Here is a 22,108-nt window from a genome sequence, read left to right as displayed (position 1 = left end):
ATTAATGTTGTTGGTAATTTCCATTAGATCATTTTTAAACGGGATGTAGATCATTACATCATCTGCATATATGTATGGATTGAGGTATTGATTGGATAGTAATTTGGTCAAGGGTGTCATCATTAGGTTGAAGAGAGTCGGCGAGAGGGGGATCCCTGGGGGACTCCGCATGCAGGTATCCATGTGTCTGAGGTGGTCGAGTTAGATATCACTTGGTAAGATCAAGTGGCTATCAAGTTATGCACCAATTATTGGCATTGATTGGCTCGTTAATCAATTAAGTTACATGCGCAGAATCTGGTGGTAAATGCCAACCCCTCAGTGTCAGTGTTGGTTAATGGATCTCCTTCCCTAGCCTTTCCACTGGGATGTGGTATGCGACAGGTCTGCCCTTTATCCTCAATTCTCTATATATTATTTTTAGAGCTCTTGTTAATACAATGGAAGGGTTTAAGAGAGGTGGGGAGAGCCCGGCTTGGTAACAAAGAGGTGAAATGCCTCGCTTTTGAGGATGATATCATGATGATAGTAACGGACTCAGTGACTGCATTACCTATTGTGTTACAGAGACTTCAGATATTTGGATTGATTTCTTGGCTAAAGTTAAATGTTTCTAAGTCAGAGGAGTAGTCTAGTGGTTAGTGCAGTGGACTTCAATCCTTGGGAACTGAGTTCAATTCCCACTTCAGCTCCTTGTGACTCTGGGCAAGTCACTTAACTCTCCATTGCCCCTGGTACAAAATAAGTACCTGAACATATGTAAACCGCTTTGAATGTAGTTGCAAAAAAAACCTCAGAAAGATGGTATATCAAGTCCCATTTCCCTTCCCTTCCATTAAATCTGGTCATAGAATGCTATTGGCCAACTTTTCCATTACAGCTGATGAGTAACAAAATTAAGTATTTAGAAATGTATGCAACCAAGGATTTGCAATCTATTTATTAGGCTAATTTTCTTCCTCTTTTAAAGGGATCAGTTGAGAAATTACCAGCATGGGGAGGACTGCCATTGTCTTTATCTGGAAAACTCTTTTTGTACAATATGCTTGTTGTTCCACACTGGCTTATATATTCTATAAACCTTCCCTGTGTTTAAGAGGTATGGTGTACAAAGGTTATATAGAGCCCTTTGAAGTTTTCTTTGGGGTGGGAAGAGGCTAGTTTTTCTGTAGAAACTCATGTTACCTAGGGAGAAGGGGGGATAGCACTTGATAGATATTTGTCTTTATAATTTAACATCTGGGCTGAGGCAGATACAGAACTGGATCTGGCAGATGGATGTCTTTGCACCATCTGTGGTGGAGGTGCAAGTGCTTCATCTGATGGCTGCTTTATACCTATCACTTGAGGACTTGCATAAATTACCCCCAATGTTAAGGGATCCTGTAGTGTGCAAAATGTATGAGGCAGATATGGAAGAAACTATGTAGGAAACTGGGGGGGGGGGGGGGGGCATTTTAGGATTACTCTCTATAGTAGCATGAGTGTGGGCAGGCTTGGAGCATTGAAAAAAAACCACACAACTGTGCTGAGGTTTAAATGTGAAATAAAAAATACTTTATTATGTGCAGAGAAATGGGTGACCTGTTAGCTTCACAGGTCAGGAGAAAATAAACACAAAAATCAGTCTTGTTCTCTATAAAGTTGTCTCTTGTGGCCTCTTTTTGCAAGCTCACAGCATACATAAGTCTCTTTCTGTATAAAAGCAGCACAATCAGCTTGTTTTGGGCTGACAGTCACAGTATTACAGTTCTGTGTTTTCAGAAAGGCAGCACATTTGGCCAGGCTTGGTCCTCAGTTTAAAAGTTACAATTTCAGCAAGGTTCCAAGCTAAACTTGGCCTATCTGAATAGAGATTCTGCAGCTTATACTTCTGCGCAGGAGGCATAGGGTGGAGGGCTTCTCTTTTCTCCTCTGGGCCTCCCTAATCTATGCTGAGGGTTTTTATCCTGCTTTGATCATGTCCTCCCTGCTCTGCACCTCCTGAGTCATCTTTTCCATGCTCTATGGCCTGCCTTTGAAGGTGGCTCTGTAATTATGAGGGAGTGCTGTTAAGGAGAAGTGGTAATTTCCTATAGACTCCCTCACATACCCTCCCTCTTTGCCCAATCCTACTCAGCTGAGCATCTGCAGCATCATGTTCTAACTCCTGAGACAGGAGTTCAGTGTTGATATGATCATGACCCGCCTGGTGTCGTACCTCAAAACTGAAGGGTTAGCGACTGAGGAACCACCACATGATACATGAATTGGATTCTTTATGACAAGCGATCCACTTAAGGGGTTCATGCTCTGTGATTAGCAAGAAATGATGTCCAAGCAATAATACTGGAATGTTTCCAATGTCCATTTGACCTCTAGGGCTTTTTTCTCAATAAGTGCATAGTTCAGTTCTCATGGAAACAGCTTCTGGCTAATAGGCCACAGGTGTTTTCTTTTGATCTCTTGGGCTAGTACTGCTTCAAAGTCAAATGTTTGATGCATCTGTCTGTACCACAAAAGGCCAACAGAAGTCAGGGCTCACCAAGATCAATTTTGAGCAAAGGTCCTTTTCAGGGTCTGGAAGGGTATGTCCAATTCCGATGTCCAATGTACCTTCTCTGGGGATGTCTTTTGCAGAAGATGGGTTAATGGCTCCGCCTTCTCCGTGAACTCTGAATGATGCTTCACTAATAGCCAACTAGCCCCAGGAATGCTCGCACCTGCTTCTTAGATTGTGGCACTGGTACTTGCATGATCACTTCTGCTTTCTGGACCCAGGGCCTTTCTTGCCCTTTTCCAACAGAATATCCCAGGTACTGGGCTTTTTGTCCTCCCAAGAAGCACTTCTTGGGATTTGTTGTCAATCTGGCTGTTCTCAGGCAGTGCAGGGTAGCTTCCACCTGGATTAGGTGGGTCTTCCAGTCCTTACTGTAAATGATAATATCATTCAGATAGGCAGCCGTATAACTACCATGCGACTTCAGTAGGCGGTCAACAAGGTGTTGAAATATTGCTGGTACCCAATGAAGGCCAAAAGGTAGCACTGTAAACTGGAAGAGGCCTTGAGGCATCAAAAAGGCTGTTTTCTCCTTTGTATCTGGAGTGAGGGGTACTTCCCAGTACCCCTTGGTTAGGTCTAATGTTGAAATGAACTGGGCACCTCCCAATCATTCAGTGAGTTCATCAACCCTTGGCATCAGATATGTGTCAAGTTTGGAGATAGCATTCACCTTCTTGGAACCTATGCAGAACCGGATGCTCCTATCCAGTTTAGGCACCACCACAATAAGGGATGACCAGTTACTGGTAGACTCCTTGATAACCCCCAATTCCAGCTTGCTGATGGGTTTCTGGATTCTGGTATGGGCACTGATGGACCACCACTACTGGATCTGTGATAATATCATGGATCACAAGATGGGTCCAGCCTGGCATGCTGAAGAGCATGTCCCTATTCTGTTGGACTAACTGTTCCAAGTCAACTTTCTGTGAGACTGAAAACTCATTTCCAAATGGGACTTGCAGAGGCTCTGGCTGCATAGGGACTTCTGGTCCAAAGTCATCTTCCTGGACTAGTGCCATGGTCACTGGAGTTCATTTCTTTAATAGATTGACATGGAAGATCTTTGCTTTGTTTCTCTTATCTGGTTGGGCCACTTCATAGTTGACAAGTCCTGTCCTTTCTACTATTTCATAAGGTCCATATCACTTGCATAATGACTTACTTTTTGATGAGGGCAGGAGTACTAAGACTCTGTCCCCCAGCTGGAAAGTTCTCTGGACAGCTGTCTGATTATAAGCTTGGGCTTGCCCTACCTGAGTCTTCTCTAAGCAGAGTTTTGCAGCCTCCCCTTCTTTCTTTGATCTCTCTTGCCTCTGGAGCACATAATGTATTAGGTTCTTCCCTGGACTAGGTTCATTCACCCAGGCTTTTCGGACAACATCCAAGATTCCTCTGGGTCAGCTTCATTGCAATAATTCAAAGGAAGAAAACCCCATCAAACCCTGGGGCACCTCTGAAATGGTGAACAGCACCTAAGGAAGGAGGGTGTCCCAGTTTTTCCAATCTTTACCCACAAATTTCTTTAACATTTGTTTCAGTGTTTCGTTAAACTGTTTGGCCATCTGTCTGGGGATGGTACACAGAAGTTCTCAAGGTTTTCACTTTCAGTAAGTCACAGACTTGTTTCATGACTTGTTACATGAAGGTTGTCCCCTGGACAGTCTGGATTTCCATGGGAAATCCCACGTGGGAGAAGACTCCCCATAGTGCACTGGCTACTGTTTTGGCCTTCATGTTACACAATGCAATGGTTTCTGGGTAGCGAATTGCATAGTTTAAGATGACCAGAATGTATTTGTTGCCTCGGGTGATCTGCTCCAGGAGTCCCACAAAGTCCATAGCTATTCTCTCAAATGGGGTTTTGACAACAGGCATGGGCATGAGAGGAGCAGGTGGAACCCTTGCAGGGCTATTCAACTAGCAAGTTGGGCAGGATTGACAATAAAGCGGGACCTGTTTGTATGAGCCTGGCCAAATACACTGGGCCATTATCAATTGCTGGATTTTCTCTTCACCAAAGGGCCTCCTAACAGATGGCTATGGGCTAAGGGGAAGGACACAAGAAAGGCAGAAGATCTGTGATGCAAGCAGACAGAAGACCAGGGGCGTAGCCATGGGTGGGCCTGGGCCCACCCAGCAGCAGTACACCCCTTATCAATGCTGGAGCTCCCATTCAAAGGGTCACTGGCAACATGTAAGAATCACTGCTGCCGGCTGACCCAGAAGCCTTCCCTTTTCCACTACACCTGATCAAATGGTCGCTAGCAGCGAGTAAGAATCGCTGCTGCTGGCTGATCCAGAAACCTTCCCTCTACCACGTCTTCCCCCCCCCCCCCCAACTATGATGTAATTTCCTGGGAGGATGCAGCACAGGAAAGGCTTCTGGGTCAGCTGGCAGCAGTGCGTGATTCTTTCTTACATGCTGCCAGCGACCCTTTGAAAGGTGCTGCGGTGCAGTGAGGCTCCAGATGCTGCACGGGGTGGGGGGGTTGGAGAAAGGGAAAATTGTTGGGCTGCTTGGGCATGGGAGTGGAGGGGGTTTGGAGAAAAGATAAATTGTTGAGCATAGGAGTGAAGGGGAGGGAAAGAAGAGAGATTCTGCACAGTGGGTATAGGGAAAATTGTTGGGGAGGGGAGGGAGAGAAGGAGAGATGCAGGGGGTGTAGGAGAGAGGGAAAATTGCTAGGAGTTGGGGGGGAGAGAGAGATGCATGGGTGGGTAGAAGAGAGGGATCATTGTTGGGACATGGGGGAAGAGAGGCAGAGATGCTGCAAGGAGGGTGAGAGAGGGATAATTGTTGGATATAGGGTAGGGTGGTGAGGGAAGGAGGGGTGAAGGACAAAAGAAGAAGAAATGTGGGATCTGGGAAGGAGGGGAGAGAAAGATGCTGCACAGGGGAGAGAGGAATGAGGGAGAAATGTTGGATATGGGGGTGGAGGGAAGGGAGAGATGCTACAAAGATGAAAGATGTTAGACTTGGGATGCAAGAGCAAGAGAGAAAGAGAGAGCGAGAGATGGTGGACAATAGGAGAGAGGAAAGAGGAAAAGAGAGGGAATGATGTTGAACATGAGGATGGAGGAGAGGGAAGGAGATATGCTGCACAGGAGAGGGGGAGGAGCACTCTACCAAAACCCTCATCCACACCCTTGTCACCTCTCGTTTAGACTACTGCAATCTGCTTCTTGCTGGCCTCCCACTTAGTCACCTCTCCCCTCTCAAGTCGGTTCAAAACTCTGCTGCCCATCTCGTCTTCCACCAGGGTCGCTTTACTCATACTATCCCTCTCTTCAAGACCCTTCACTGGCTCCCTATCCGTTTTCGCATCCTGTTCAAACTTCTTCTACTAACCTATAAATGTACTCACTCTGCTGCTCCCCAGTATCTCTCCACACTCGTCCTTCCCTACACCCCTTCCCGTGCACTCCGCTCCATGGATAAATCCTTCTTATCTGTTCCCTTCTCCACTACTGCCAACTCCAGACTTCGCGCCTTCTGTCTCGCTGCACCCTACGCCTGGAATAAACTTCCTGAGCCACTACGTCTTGCCCCATCCTTGGCCACCTTTAAATCTAGACTGAAAGCCCACCTCTTTAACATTGCTTTTGACTCATAACTACTTGTAACCACTCGCTTCCACCTACCCTCCTCTCTTCCTTCTCGTTCACATTAATTGATTTGATTTGCTTACTTTATTTATTTTTTTGTCTATTAGATTGTAAGCTCTTTGAGCAGGGACTGTCTTTCTTCTATGTTTGTGCAGCACTGCATACGCCTTGTAGCGCTATAGAAATGCTAAATAGTAGTAGTAGTAGTAGATGTTGGATCCAGGGGTAGAAGGGAGTGAGGGAGAAATGCTGAACTATGGATAGGAGGGAAGAGAGGGAGCAATGCTGGCCCCTGGGGGAAGGGGGAAGGGGCAAGAGGAAAGAGAGAAGGGACAAGAAGATGCTAGGATGGGGTAGAGGGTGGGGAGAGGAGAAAGAGGGAGCAGATGCTGGGCTAGAAGGGTTGGAAAGAGTTAGACAATGGGATGGTGGTACCATGTGGGAGAGGCAAGGTGGGTGGTAAGGAAATGAACGAGAGAAAGATAGTGATTACAGGGAGTAGAAATATGATGATGGGGAGTAGATTGAAGATGGAAGGCTGGGGAAGGAATGAGATAGGGAATAGCAGAGCTAGCGGGTGAAAGAAGGAGATGGAAATCTGATAGATATTTGAAAAGTAAAAAGAAGGAAAGGAGTTAGAGAATGAAATTTGAGTGGATAGAGAGCAGGAAAGAAAAAAGATAGGAAAGAGTTAAAATGAAAGATCAATATGTCAGAGGCAAGTGTAGTGAGGGAATGGAATGAGAGAAAAGATAAATGAACAGTGGTGCTAGCCCCCCCTGCCCAGTGAGCTAGGAAAGGATATCCAGTATGATAGCAATTCTGGCTTTAGTACACATAGGAATATAGATTCCAAGGAGGAAAATTCTTATTTGGTAAATAATAACAAACATCTCCCTATGTTCAAAGCTTTTTCTATTTCAGAGAGAAAGTCTTGTGCTGTCCCTTCAGGTTATGATGAGAACCTGTCCACTCCAGACAAAGGGGGTGGGGTTAGAAGATCTGTGCTACAGACTGCAATTCATTTGTTATGATTGAGTAAATACACCATTGTTTGTTTAGCTTGTGTTTCAAGTTGCTCAGCTCCCCTTTGAGCAGAACCCTTGAAGGGGGAGGAGTGTAATGTAGGAGCAAAACAAGCACCAGGAAGCACTATATACAGCAATATATGTGTTCCTATATAACAAAGATATATAGGATTATAATACATTATAATACATGGCACTCTCCAGTATTAACAACTTGTCCTTAAAAGACAGACCCTGACTTTTCATCTTTCACTGCTAAAGCCCATTATTTAATGAGCCTCAATCTTGCATACAGACAAAAGAATACTGCCAAAGACACACGTTTACCAGAATAACAACGTTTTCATCAGCACTGATGTCATGGCCAGACCAGCCAAAGACTCTTGGGAGTCAAATAGTAGTAGTAGTAGTAGTCTTCCATGCAGCTGGAGAGATGCTGTGGTTGGCAAAATTGCACATTGTTTATAAAACCCCGGCTTCTTGTCAAGGTGACTCCTTCAATATGGTACCAGTGAGACAATCATGTGGTCACTGAAGCCACAACATTTAGAGATAAACAAAGTTATGTGTGCATCACCTCCAAGGCCAGAATGCACGTTATTAGCCAAGCTGGAGCTCGTGATTACTGTATAAAAGGGGCTTATATCTGAAGACTGCTGTGTTGACATTCCATCCGAGGAGCAGACCTGTGTTGCATCTGACTATCTGAGGAACAGGCTGTCATCTGCTAGAAATCTGCATCAGGTTATATGTGTGCCATGTGCTTTTGTGTAAGTGATGTGTGGGGATAGAGTAGCCGGACTGGATTAACTCCATTTAGGGCAATGTGTGTTTACTCTGAACTGTTTCTATGATAAGACTTCCCCTGTCTTTGTTCTCGCCTTCTTTGCTGCTATTGTAAATAAATCAGCACTCTATTTTATAATACTTATAAAATACTTGGTTGTGGAGTTAGTTTTTTTATTTCTTGGGAGCTGTGAGTTCAGATTTAAAGATAAGAGGGAACATATTTGTTTCTGAACATTGTTAGAGACCTGTTCTTTTTATAATTTATACTAAGTGCCAAGTTTCCCAAATAACATCCCAAAAGGTTGTTATCTGTGTATGTCCCACAAAACTCTGCATACAGTACAACACCAGAGAAATAGAAACAGAGATGCATGTCACTTTGTACTGTGTAAATATAAAGAGAGAATATGTAAGTTTCAAAAACTGATACATTCTAATTGCTACATTATAAATTAACAAATAAAATAAAAATGGAGAATAAGGTGATACCTTTTTTGTTGGATTACTAAATAAAATTTTAACTAGCTTTTTTAGGCCAAAACCATTTTCTTCTGGTGTGAACAGTTTACTGCTGTTATAGTCAGTGCATTTTTTTTCTAGCAAAAGATGCCGGTACTCAAAAGCTGGGCCACCCTTTAGGGGTAGGGTATTCACTGAGGGACCCACACCACAAATAGCCAGGCTCCCTGCAACCAGGCACAGAATCTATGACAAGGCGGAAATGATGTGTAGAGCCTGAGCTCTTTCATTAAAACTGGGGGTCCATGGATCAATTTTAGCAGACAATGGAAAAGGTGCTGGTACTCAGTACCCCCTCAAAACAAGCCCTGGTTATAGTATGCTTGTCCTGATTTAGGAAGGAGGTTTTGGCTTAAGAAAGCTAGTCAAAAATGTATTTAGTCCAATAAAAAGGTGCCACCTTATTATATATTTTTTCTTTTATTTCTATTTATTAACTTTTAAAGTGGACTAACACAGCTACCACATTCTTCACCCTAAATTAAAATTTTTTTTCTATCTTTGCTGTCTGGCCATTTAGGTTTTTAATTGTGTTGACCCCAGTTTCCGGATGCTGCTTTTCTGTCTTCTTCTAACTCTTTTTCCAAAGGTCTTCTGTCCATCTGTCTTCTTCACCCACTCCACTATATTCAACTTCAACACTGATCTTTTCCTTTTAGCTTTCCTCCATTTTTATTTTTGTGCCTATCCATTTAGATGTCAATCTCCATATTTTTACTGTGTCTACCTACAGCTTTCCATTTCTTTCCCTCAAACTGGCCCTCCCATTCTTCTTTCTCTTATTTCCCAGTCTTTCAATAATTCTTTCCTCTTCCCCTCTACCATTCAGAATCTTCTCTTTCTACCTCTGCCATCAAGCTTCTCTACCCTCTCTGTCTCTCTCTCCCACCTGCCATCTAGCATCTTATCCTTCTCTGTCTCTTTCTCTCTCTCTACTACCCACCATCCAGCATCTTCCATCTTTCCCTCCCTCCTACACTATGATCCAGCATTTCCTCTATCTCCCCTGTCACCCAGCATATCCTTTCTCATCTTTCTGTCTCTCTCCCCTGCCATCCAGCATCCCCTCTCTTCTCTCTTTCCCTACTCTGCCATCCAGTTTCTCCTGTCTCTTTCCTCTGTCCCTCCATCCAGCATTGTCCCTGTCTGTCTCTGTCTGCCTCTGTCTACAGTTGGCATGCCCCATTGCTGCATCTCTCTCTCCTCCCATCTTCCTCTGCACCAATCAGCCAGCGTTGTCCTTATGTCTTTTTTCTCTTTTCTCACATCCAGCATTGCTCTCTCTCTCTCTCTCTCTCTCTCTCTCTCCATGAGGTATTGGGTCTATCTCTCTCTCTTGCCCCACCATCTAGCATCTACTTTGTCTTTCCTACCCTCTTCTATCATCCAGCATTGCCTGTATGTTTCTCTCCCCCTGGCATGCAAAACTGCCCTTGCCTCTCTACCCCCTGCACCTTTCAGCATTGCCTTTGCCCATCTCTCTTCCCCCATCCAGCATTGCCCCTCTTTCTCTCTCTCTCCCCCATGCAGTATTTCCCTCTCTGCTGTCTCTCAGCCTCTCCAGCCCATCCAGCATATTGCTCCATGTTTATCTCCCCCATCTTAATATTTCCCTGTGTTTTCTCCCTTGCTCTTTCCCCATCCAGTCTTACTCCATTTCTCTCTCCCTCCCCAGCCATCCTATATTACCCATGTTCTTTCTTTCTCCCCTCCCATTCACCAATGCCATGCAGCACAATTTTCTTCCCTCCCTCCTGTTGCAGCTGTACAAGGCCTATGCTAATAAATAACCCAAGAAGACACCTGGGGCCATGGCTGTTTGCCTGCTGCTATTGCTTCTTGTGCCAGCCCCAGAAGTTTATATCAGAGGAGGCAGGACTGGATCAGAAAGCAATAATGGCAGTCAAAGAACCACGGTCTCCTGTTAATAAATAATCCAAGAAGATGAATGGGGCTGGCAGATTTGCAATTGGAGGGAGAGAGAAAAATTGTACTGCATGGGAGTGAATGGGAGGGGAGAGGCAGTGAGTTCAGCAGGCAGGGAAGATTGTAGTTGGGGCTAGGGAGGCTTAGCCTCCTCAAGCCTCTGATATGGGTTGCCTAAGGCAGCCCCCTTCCTAACATCAATGACATCAACCCAATATCCCCCAGAATCCAGATCCCTCCTTTAGAACCTCCCCAAATCTATACCCTCCCCAAATGTGACCTCCTTCCCAGCAGACCCGACATACACACTCTCCTTCCCCTGGCTCCTACCAGGGTCTTTCATAGTCTATTGGAGGGAAGGGGGCTTTTGGGCAACCTGGCCCCTAGCAGTAGTACCATGAGATTACCACTAGTGGGTTATGGATACCATATTGAACCTGGGACTTGCATGAACAGAACTGAGTGGGGATCACTCCTGCTCCTACTAAAATACCAGTGACCCTAGTAGGAGCTGGGAGAGAGTGATCAAGAATGGAGGCTGAGGATTCTGCCAGAAGAGGGGTCACATCAAGGAGTATAGATTTTTTTGGGAGGGCGAGGGCTGTAATAGGGCTCCTGGGTATCAGAGGTGTTGAGTTGAGGTCAGGGAAGGTTGAACAGTGGGTGGGGAGGACTTGGTAATCTGTCAGAAGAGGATCAGGGTATATGTGGATTTCAGAACCAGCAATTTTGAAAAGGTGCTCTCAAGCATAGTTGTGGCTGTGGTAAAAGGTTAACAGTTTTGTTCCTCCCATGTGCAGCTTTTTAAAATTCCTGCTCCTCCAGGACATGGAGAGACTTCAACATGCACTCCTGCACATCCTTACACATATTTTACACAAGGTTTTACATTTGGAAGAGCCTTTGCAAAATACAGTTGGAATTTTCCACATCCCGACCTGGACATGTTAATTCCCCTGTCCACATCCTATCTACAATTGGGCTTCATATCTGTAGGTAAAAGTCACCACTGAATCCAAAAGCTTTTTTTTAAAGAGAGCTTCATTAAAACTAAGTTTGAGTCCTTCCTGAGACTACATTTGTATTGTAATGCTGTACAAAGCAGACACCTCACACACAGCCATTGTGATCTCTTGAAAAAACAGGGAAGAACAACCCGTAGCTAAATCATTTTCTGCCACCAATTTTCATCACTATTTCTTTTACCGGTGCTATACTTAACTTTTTAAAAACTTATATGTTTGGAAGAGCCCCATAGCATTCATACTAGTTCTTTCTATGGAGGATGGCTTGGGAGGGGAAAAGGGGGATTGAAAGCTGCAGACAAATTGGGTTGATGACTATGGAAAGGGAGAAGTTGCTGTGGTGGCTGCAGGCTGACTGAATTTACACAGCCAAGCACAGCATGCTGTACAAAACAATCAGCTCACACAGAGCTGTTGCAATATCTTGAAAAAGCAGGGAGGTAGGCTTTGTACAGCGCGCTAGTTCTTCCTGTGGTCTTAAAAGCATACGGACCTAACTTGATGCAGCTTAAAATAAACACGAGATATTATTTTGAAAGAAAAAAGAAAAAGAAAACAGTGAGTCCGGGGCTAAAAATGGCTATTTTCTTTCCTGCGAGAAAAAAAGTTAAGCTACACATGTGCACATTCCTCCAAGGATGTAGGAGGCAGTCACTTGACCCTCATCCAAGATGGCGACCAGTAGTGGAAACTGCATTCTTGGGAAAAGGGGTGAGGCTATGATATCACTTCCTGTGATATCACCAAAAGAGGTGGGGCTTGGGACAGGGTTATGCAAAAAGGGGGTGAGGTTTGGAGTATGGTTATGCAAATAAGGTTAGATTAGAGGTGGCGTTATACAAGGGTGTGGCTTGGGTGGGGCTGCAACATCACATCAGGTGACATCATCAAAGGGGACTGGGTTTGGGCGGGCATGGGCAGGGTGTGGGCAGAGCTTGGTTGTGTCCTTGCTTCTAACTGGCTGTTAGGACCAGAAGTCGGTGTGGTCACTTGTCGAACTATGCACATTAGCTTTGACAAAAGTTGGTGAGATACACTACTGATGTGGAAGACTGCAAATGGAAATGGAGGCATCTAAGGAGGTATGTGAAGGCCAAGGGGAAGCCAACCCTGAGTATGCGGACATTGACAATGGGTAGATGTGAATCGTTTGTTTACTCTTTCCAAAAATACTAGGACTAGGGGGCATGCGATGAAGCTACAAAGTAGTAAATTTAATATGAATTGGAGAAAATATTTCTTCACTCAATGTGTAATTAAACTCTGGAATTTGTTGCCACAGAATGTGGTAAAGGTGGTTAGCTTAGTAGGGTTTAAAAAAGGTCTGGACAGCTTCCTAAAGGAAACGTCCATAGACTATTATGGACTTGGGGAAAAACCACAGCTTATTTCTAGGATAAGCAGCATAAAATGTTTTGTACTTTTTTGGGATCTTGCCAGGTATTTGTGACCTGGATTGGCCACTGTTGGAAACAGGATGCTGGGCTTGATGGCCCTTTGGTCTGGCCCAGTATGGCAATACTTATGTACTTAACCTCACCACTATGGAGTAAATGGTGTATAGAAACATTCCCAGGGACCATCCATGGGCTCAGAATCTAGGACACCTTGGCATAGGCTGGGGACACAGGTAGGGTCTTGAGAATAAAAATGTGCTAGCTGCACTCTCAATCAAGCTGGAACACTTTTGGGAGAATGATAAGAAACTCTTCTGTATTGGAGGCTATCATAGAGGGAGGGAAGGAAGAAGGCACAGCAACCTACAGGCAATAAATAGATTTTCAGGAGCTATTTCTTAACAATGGAGGGTAGTGTAATGGTTAGTGCATTGGTCTGGGAGCACACAGGTCAGCAGTTTCAGTCCCACTGTTTCTGCCTTTTTATGTGCAGTCTTCCCCTTCACCCTGTCAGCTATCAATGGCTACTCCTGCTTTCCAGGCACTTGTGGCCCACTCACTCTGGCCTGCAGAGCACTCCCATTATCCTTTTTCCTTTACCCACCTGGCTTCCTGGGTTCTTAGGTGGACAGTGCATGATACCCCTCCTCTCCTTCACTGTTGGATGTGGTGCTATAGATGTTGGCAAACAATGGCAGTCCTAATCACCTGTGATATATAAGTGCACATGGAGGGATATGGTTAGGAAGAGTACAAATTAGCTACTGCAACTGAGCAGTGGCGATCCTAGGTTGGCTGCCATCCGGGCCGGATCACCACTGCGCACCCTCCCCTCGGGTGCAGCGGCGTCCGTCCCCCCAAGGTACAGTATGACACCCCCCCGACACAATTACACCCCCCTCCCCGATGCATCAAGTCCACCCCACCAGGTGCATTCTTGGCTGCTGGAGAGTGCAGAGAGCAGCTGCGCGGCTGTCGGCTCCACTGGCTCCTTGCTCCCTCTGCCCCAGAACAGGAAGTAACCTGTTCTGGGGCAGAGGGAGCAGGGAACCAGCCTAGCTGACAGGTATGCGGCTGCTCTCTGCACCCTCCAGCAGCATGCACCCGGGGCGGACTGCCCCCACCGCCCCGCCCTTGCTACGCCACTGCAACTGAGACATTTCTTCAAACTTACCTTTGCAGGTGTGAACTCTGACTCCGATGCAGACAGGGGACCCAGCAGTGATCAGCCGCCTCAGCAAGAGGAGGGTGAGTCTGTGGGCAGCAGAGTGGTCGGGGAGGGCACCATGGCATCGACAGAGGAAGCAAGACTGGAAGCACCTGCAGGGGAGGAAGAGCAGGAAGAGTTAGTGGTGGAACCAACCCTCTCCCCCTCCCCCTCTCCCAACAAAGATGCCAGATACCAGTGCAGAGGCCAAGGAGCCAGATGGGGAGCCACAGCCCACAACCTACAAATGACTGACCACTGGCGCCAGAAGCTACAGAAAGTCTGCAATGCAGGAGGCGAGCATCCCAGCCCATGAGAACTGCCTTGCCATCGCTGTCATTAGCAGTTGTGGGACTACCCTACCAACTAAGGGGTCACCTTATTGAGGCTAGAGAATTGATTTGACTTCCATGTATTAAAAAGTTCCAATACTGGTTAAAAAAAAAAAGGCAAATTTTCTGATAGTGAATGGAATTTTTTTTTTTTTTTTACTTTGCCAGTGTTTAATTTTCCTTTCATCTCTCATGTTGGCTAGCTCACTTCACTCATCAGTCTTGAAATCCAGATAGACCTAGCAGAGTGCAGCAGTAAGCAATTCTGTGGTAACATCCAAAACTTGTGAAGCAACAAAATATCTAGAAAGAAAGCTTGCAACTTTGAAAGTGGATGAGCAGTGAAAATTTTAAATGGCAAAAACAAGGAGAAAAGAAACAGATGATGATGTTTACTTTCCTCCTCAAGAATTTGCTGTGAGAATGAAATGCAAATTATTTTTGTATAATACAAGCATCCCTTCAGGAGAAGTTTTGACAAATAGCATACATCTTCATTCAAAGAAGTCATCTCTTACTGTGCTAGGTAATTTATTTTAGAAAACATCCATTAGGCATGTCTCCTGTGGTTAAGCAAACTGCAATTTGTCTGAATTTAGGGATTCTTGATGCGACTGCTGCTTAAATACTATGCTAATTCACATAATAAGTCCCTGAACCCATAAAACAATTAACGTACTAATTTATCCTGGAGAGGAACACACTTCAGGGGAAAAAAAAAGAATGCTTTTCGTGGAATGAAAGTTTATTATCCTAACTTATAAGATAAAGATTAATATTGAACAATGAATGCAACGTTAGGTATAAATGCAGGCAAAATAAAATAAGCACTAAAATCTTGAAGATTGATTCATTCCCTTTTGGGACTTAGAAAAATATACTGCAATTGTATTTAATTAGCTGATTTGGCTGCTAAATGTATTTGTAACTTACATTTGAAAAAAAAAAAAAAGCAGAGAACTCTATGCCATGTATCTGTGAGTTGTATAGACCCTTCCACTCAAAGAACCCCTTTGATTTTTAGAGTGCCCTCAGTCTCATGTGTAATATATTGTCAGCTTCAGTATAATATGTATGAGTCTTATTATTCCCTTTTGCATATGCAAAAGTAATCCTGTTGGCATTTCCATCATACTGACTTGAGTAGAGGAAGTGAATGGACCATTATTGACAATAGAATTAACTTTAAGGGCTAGGATTTAAATAAATTTGCCCACTCTTCAAACACCATGCAGCCTCAATGGCTAGGTCAAGGGCATATGCTGGAAATAGTCTGCCTACAGTTCAGCAAAGCCATTGATACTGATCCTCACAGAAGGCTTATAAAGTAATGGAGTGGCTTGGTGATGGAACCTGAGATAGTAAACTGGATCATAATTTGTTGACTGATAGATAGCAGAGGATGATGGTAAATGAAATTCACTCAAAGGAAAAAAAGATGAGTAGCAGAGTGCCTCAGGATTAGTGCTGGGGTCGATTCAGTTCCATATCTATCTATCTATCTATCTATCTATCTATCTATCTATCTATCTATCTATCTATCTAATATTGCTGAAGTGTTAGAAGGAAACATTTGCCTTTTTGCAGATGACACAAAGAGTTGCAACAGAGTGGGCACCTCAGAAAGTTGAGAACATGAGAAGTGATCTACAAAAACTAGAAGAGTGGTCTAATGCTTGGCAGTTAAAATTTAATGCAGCATGATGCACTTGGGAAGTAGAAATCCAAAGGAGTCGAAGTAATAGGGGGAAAGAGGTCTGATATGTACAAATCTGAAAAAGGATCTCAGGATGATAGTGTCTGAGGATATCAAGGTGGCAAAACCACATGATAAGGCTGTGGCCAAAGCCAGAAGGATGCCAGGCTGTGTTTTCAGAGGCATAACCAGCAGAAGAAAGGAGGTGTTAATGCACCTGTACAGGCCATTGGTGAGGCCCCACTGGCCATTTGGAGTATTATTATTATTATTATTTGTTGCATTTATATCCCACATTTTCCCACCTTTTTGTAGGCTCAATGTGGCTTATAATACATCATGAATAGTGGGAATAGATGAGGAAGTATACATTTAGTATTCGCAGAAGTGTTTTGGGTACATGATATTGATACATGGTATTGGGTACAGTGTTGGAAGCCATATTTCACTAAGGACATAAAAAGATGTTAAGCTCTTGAGAAGAAGGCAACAAAAGTGGTATGTGGTTTGTGGCAAAAAAAACAAACAAAAAACAACTTACGAGAAGAGATTGAGAACCTGAATATGTATATCTCAGAAGAAAAGAGGGACAGGGGAGATATGATACAAATCATAGTCTGCAAAGCAGTGTAAGACTACAATATACTTGAACACCCCCACTGAATTGTTTGGCTTCCCCCCCACCCCCCCAGAGTCAAAACTGCTGGACATATGAACATTTTTTTAACAATTGAACATCACAAAACTCAGATGCCATCTCTGAGGAATTTCCTTTAAAATCCATCGACATTGTGTAAACTTCATGAATACTTTAGAAACAAACAGGTACCAATTTGCTGGACCCCAAGTCTAAGGAGCAAAATTTGTTGTCTTCTCTTCTGAGTAACCCTTGCCAAATCTGGGAATCGCAAAACAACGTTCTATGCTAAAATACAGTCTCAAAATCCTATTCCGTTCAAGAACCAAAAGACAAGATACAATCAGAGTAGCACATGTAGTAGAACCTCAGCTGGAACAGAATTTAAACTATCAAGCAATATAAATGAATCCACATCCTGATATACTCCCAATCTCATAGGTGCAGTTGCTGGATTATAATAAACTATTTATCTGTGGTGTAGAATCTTCTCGGATGTTCAATATTTCTCTTACATATTTAAGAATAGCATCTGTGGTCAACACTCCTTCCAATCTAGGAAAGTTTGCAAATCGCAAGTTCTTACCAGATGACATATTCTCTAATACTTCCAGTTTCTTATGAAGAATTATATTATTCTTGATTATAGCTGCACTGTTTGTTTCCAAAGACATGAATTTTGAATTCAAAGACTCCATTTTACCTTCCACAGTACTTATTTTTTCAAAATGCTCAGCCACTACACCAGATAATTCAGAGATCTGAGTTGTAGATTCCTTAAATTGATTAGTTATAATTTCACTTTTATTCCTCTTGTTTTAAGTTTTTAATTTAATTTTTTTCCAACCCCTTTACTAACCAAGGGGTATGTTTACTAAGGCACGTTAGCATTTTTAACGTGTCTATAAAGTTAAGGCGCGTTAAACGATAACACCCCAATACATTCCTATAGGCGCGTTGATGTTTAATGCACTTTAGCGTCTAACATGCATTTAAAACACTGATGCACCTATAATGTGCCTTTGTAAACCCAGGCTATGATGGTCTGGTTTGTTACCATGTGATTTTTGTTGGACAAAATTAATTTGTCATAAAGTTTTTTTTACTGTTGAACCATTTGGTTCACCTTTGACCTCTGGAGCCTCTGCATCATGTGGGCTTTCTACTCAGTCTTGTAGATTAACCACAAATTGCTACTGCTGTTTCTCAAGAGAGAAGGTATGTGTCTGTTATATATTTTCCCAATAATTACTGTTGAAGCAAGGCAGAGTCACTATGCTTGGCTTTAATTAAGAAATGCTATTAATCAAGAATTGCTGCTGCTGCTGCTGTTTTTTAAAGAGAAAAAGTGTGTTCCTGCTGTTTGTTTTTCTTATGAACACACAATATCTGCTGTACTAGTCTATTTTAAAACTGCTACTGCTATGTACTAGTTTTTCGTATATACTGAGCAAATGTGTTTTCTGGTTTCAGCTGTTTTAAGTCCAGTAGGTGGAATTGTTTAGACTGCACCACTGGGGTATGAATTAATTGTTTTTCTAAATTAATTTTCTTATTATTTATTATGTTTTACGTGGATGGTTTAATTTGTTTATTTAAGATTTATTTACCGCCTTTTTGAAGGAATTCACTCAAGGCGGGGTACAATAAGAATAGATCAAACATGAGCAATAGGCAATTCCAGCTGTAAAAATATGGCATAGTATATTTATGGTTTATTATTATATATATTTGTTTATTATTATATATTTATATTGATGATATATTTATGGTTTATTATTATTATATATGTTTATATATCTATGGTTTATTATTATATATATGTTTATATTACATGGTCTATATATTATTTATATAGCCTTTTGATTTTATTTATTTATTTATTTATCACATTTGTACCCTGCGCTTTCCCGCTCATCGCAGGCTCAATGCTGCTTACATAGTAACAAGAGAATACAATCTGTAGTATCAGAATCAACAAAGGAGAGAAAGGATAGGGATATGTAAGGAGGTGGGGCGATAAAGGAGATGTTGGGAAGAGCATGGAGGGTAAGAAGGTTGGTAGGAGATGTTTTCTGAGTCATTGTTGTTAATGATTAGTTGAACCAATAAATAGATGGATTGCTTATGATTGCTTATGGTATGTCAGGTCATTCGGGTAAACCTGTTTGAATAGATGGGTTTTCAACAGTTTCCTAAAGGGAAGATATTCACTAATTGACTGAATATATCTGGGTAGAGCATTCCAGAGTTGGGATTCCAGGTAGGATTTTATGTTTTATACTTATATATATGTGTCATTTACAGTTGGTATATCAAGCTCCTGACATAACCCTTTATGAGGGCAAAATGCAGCCATGTCAGGCTCATACATTTAAGATTTTGTGGTGAATACATTTTTTTATGAAAGTTTTTTGTTGATTTGCTTCTTTTTTACTCCCTGTGCTGGATCTTGTGAGTCGCCTGCGTACTTGTATCCTTGGATTTCCTGGATCACTCCTGGAATCCTTTTTAAAAATCAATGCTACATTAGCAACCCTCTAATTTTCAGGTACTATGGATGATTTCAATGACAGGTTACAGATTACTAACAGCAGATCAGCAATTTCATTTTTTAGTTCTTTCAGTATTCTTGGATGCATGCCATCCAGTTCAGGTGATTTATACACATTCATTATGGATATCCTGAGGTCCTGATTGGCTGGGTGTGGGAGAGAACCTTCTCTAGAGCCAGGCCTGAGCTTTCCTTCACAGCTATCCAGGTCATTTCCCTCTAGATTGTATCCCCTCCCCAACATATTGTAGTTCACATAATGCAGTGATGTCTTCAGTATGGCCATTATAGTATAAATTATAGTAATACTCATAGTACCAGCCTACAGCAATGGAGAACATGAGAAGAAATATATAGGAAAAATATCCAAAGAAAATAGGGAGGGAAAAAAACCTTTCCTGTTCTAGCCCTAAATAAACTAAACAGGTCTTCACACTCCTAATGGTTAGTGCAGTGGGTTGAGAACCTGGGGCATTGGGTTAAAGTCTCCCTGCAGCTCTTTGTGGTCTTGAGCAGGTCAATTGGCTCTCCATTGCCCCAGGTACAAAAACTAAGATTGTGAGCCCACTAGGGAGAGATAAAGTACCTGCATGTAATAAATGTAAACCACTTTGGTTATACCACAGAAAGGCAGTGGTTAGTGCAGTGGGTTGAGAACCTGGGGCATTGGGTTAAAGTCTCCCTGCAGCTCTTTGTGGTCTTGAGCAGGTCAATTGGCTCTCCGTTGCCCCAGGTACAAAAACTAAGATTGTGAGCCCACTAGGGAGAGATAAAGTACCTGCATGTAATAAATGTAAACCACTTTGGTTATACCACAGAAAGGCGGTATATTGAATATAAGGCCTTTTCTTTTCCTTTCCATACTCTTTAATTTGTCGATTTGGCTCAGAATTGGGCTCATTTTCGAAAGAGAAGGACACCCATCTTTCGACACATATTGGAAGATGGACGTCCTTCTCATAGAAACGTCCAAATCGGTATAATCGAAAGCCGATTTTGGACATCCCCAACTGCACTCTGTCGCAGGGACGGCCAAAGTTCACGGGGGGGGGGGGGGGGGGGTGTCAGAGGCATAGCGAAGGCGGGACTTGGTCGTGCCTAACACTTGGCCATCCTTGACCCATAATGGAAAAAAAGAAGAACGTCCGTGATGAGCACTTGGATGTTTTCACCTGGACCTGTTTTTCTTACGACCAAGGCACAAAAAGGTGCCCAAAATGACCAGATGACCACTGGAGAGAATTAGGGATGACCTCCCGTTACTCCTCCAGTGCTCACTAACCCCCTCCCACTCTAAAAAAAACATCTTTCAAAATATGTTGTGCCAGCCTCTATGCCAGCCTCAGATGTCATACTCAGGTCTGTGACAGCAGTATGGAGCAGTTTTAGTGGGTGCAGTGTACTTCAGACAGGCGGACCCAGCCCCACCCCCCCCACCTGTTACATTTGTGGAGGAAACAGTGAGCCCTCCAAAACCCACTGTACCCACATCTAGGTGCCCTCTTCACCCGTAAGGGCTATGGTAGTAGTGTACAGATGTGGATAGTGGGTTTTGGGGGGGGGGGGGGGGGTCAGCACACAAGGTAAGGGAGCTATGTACCTGGGAGCAATTTATGAAGTCCACTCCTCCTAGGGTGCATGGTTGGTGTCCTGGCATGTCAGGGGGACAAGTGCACTACAAATGCTGGCTCCTCCCATGACCAAATGGCTTGCATTTGGTCGTTTTTGAGATAGACGTCCCTGGTTTCGATTATCGCCAAAAAACAGAAATGTCCATGTCTAGGGACGACCAAATCTAGGGATGACCAAATTTAAGGATTTGGATGTCCCTGATGGTATTTTCGAAACGAAAGATGGACGTCCATCTTGTTTTGAAAATACGGGTTTCCTCGCCCCTGGATCGGGACGTTTTGCGAGGGTGTCCAAATCAAAACTTGGATGTCCTTTTTGAAAATGCGTCATCCAGATTCACAGAGATTTCTTTCAGTTCCTCCGCATCATCACCCTTGAAAACCATTTCTGTTACAGGTAGATCTCTTACATCTTCTTCTGTAAGACCAAAGCAAAGAATTGCCTTGTCTTCCCCAAGTGTCCCTTTTGCTCCTGCATGATCTAATGGTCCCATGGATTCCCTCACAGGCTTTCTGCTTCTGATGTACCTGAAAAAGCTGTTACAAAGTTTTTGCCTTCTCTATCAATGCTTTTATCTTTTAGCCTTCTTTATCAATACTTTGCATCTAACTCATCAGTGCTTATGTTGCTTCTTATTTTCTTCATTTTGGTCCTTTTTCTGTTTTTTGAAGAATGTTCTTTTGGTTTTTAATAGTCTCTTTCACTTCACCTTTTAAACATGCAGGCTGTTTTTGCTTCTTTCCACCTTTGTAAATACATGGAATACATCTGGTCTGGGTTTCCAAGATGGTATTTTTAAATAACATCCACGCTTGATTTAAAGTCCTAACCTTTGCAGCCAAACTTTCTTTTTAACCATTTCCTCATTTTATCATAGATGCCCTTTCAGAAATTAAATGCTGCTACAGTAGATTTCGTTTGTGGCTGCACTCCAGATATTAGCTCAAACTTGATCATGTTATGATCAGTGTTTTCCAGCGGATCAAACACCATTACCTCTCATACTGTGCCCTGCATTCCACTAAGGACTAGATCTAAAATGGCTCCCCCTCTTTTCAGTTCCTGGGCCAGTTGCTCCAAGAAGCAGTCATTTATTAGATCTCAGAATTTTACCTCCCTAGCACTCCTTGATATAACATTTATCCAGTCAATATTGGGGTAATTGAAATCAAACAAAAACACACCTTCCTACCTTGTATACAACATGTTTGAAAG

The sequence above is a fragment of the Microcaecilia unicolor genome, chromosome 2 (assembly GCF_901765095.1).
Source record: "Microcaecilia unicolor chromosome 2, aMicUni1.1, whole genome shotgun sequence".
NCBI classification, from domain to species: domain Eukaryota; kingdom Metazoa; phylum Chordata; class Amphibia; order Gymnophiona; family Siphonopidae; genus Microcaecilia; species Microcaecilia unicolor.
This window is presented reverse-complemented; position numbering follows the sequence as displayed.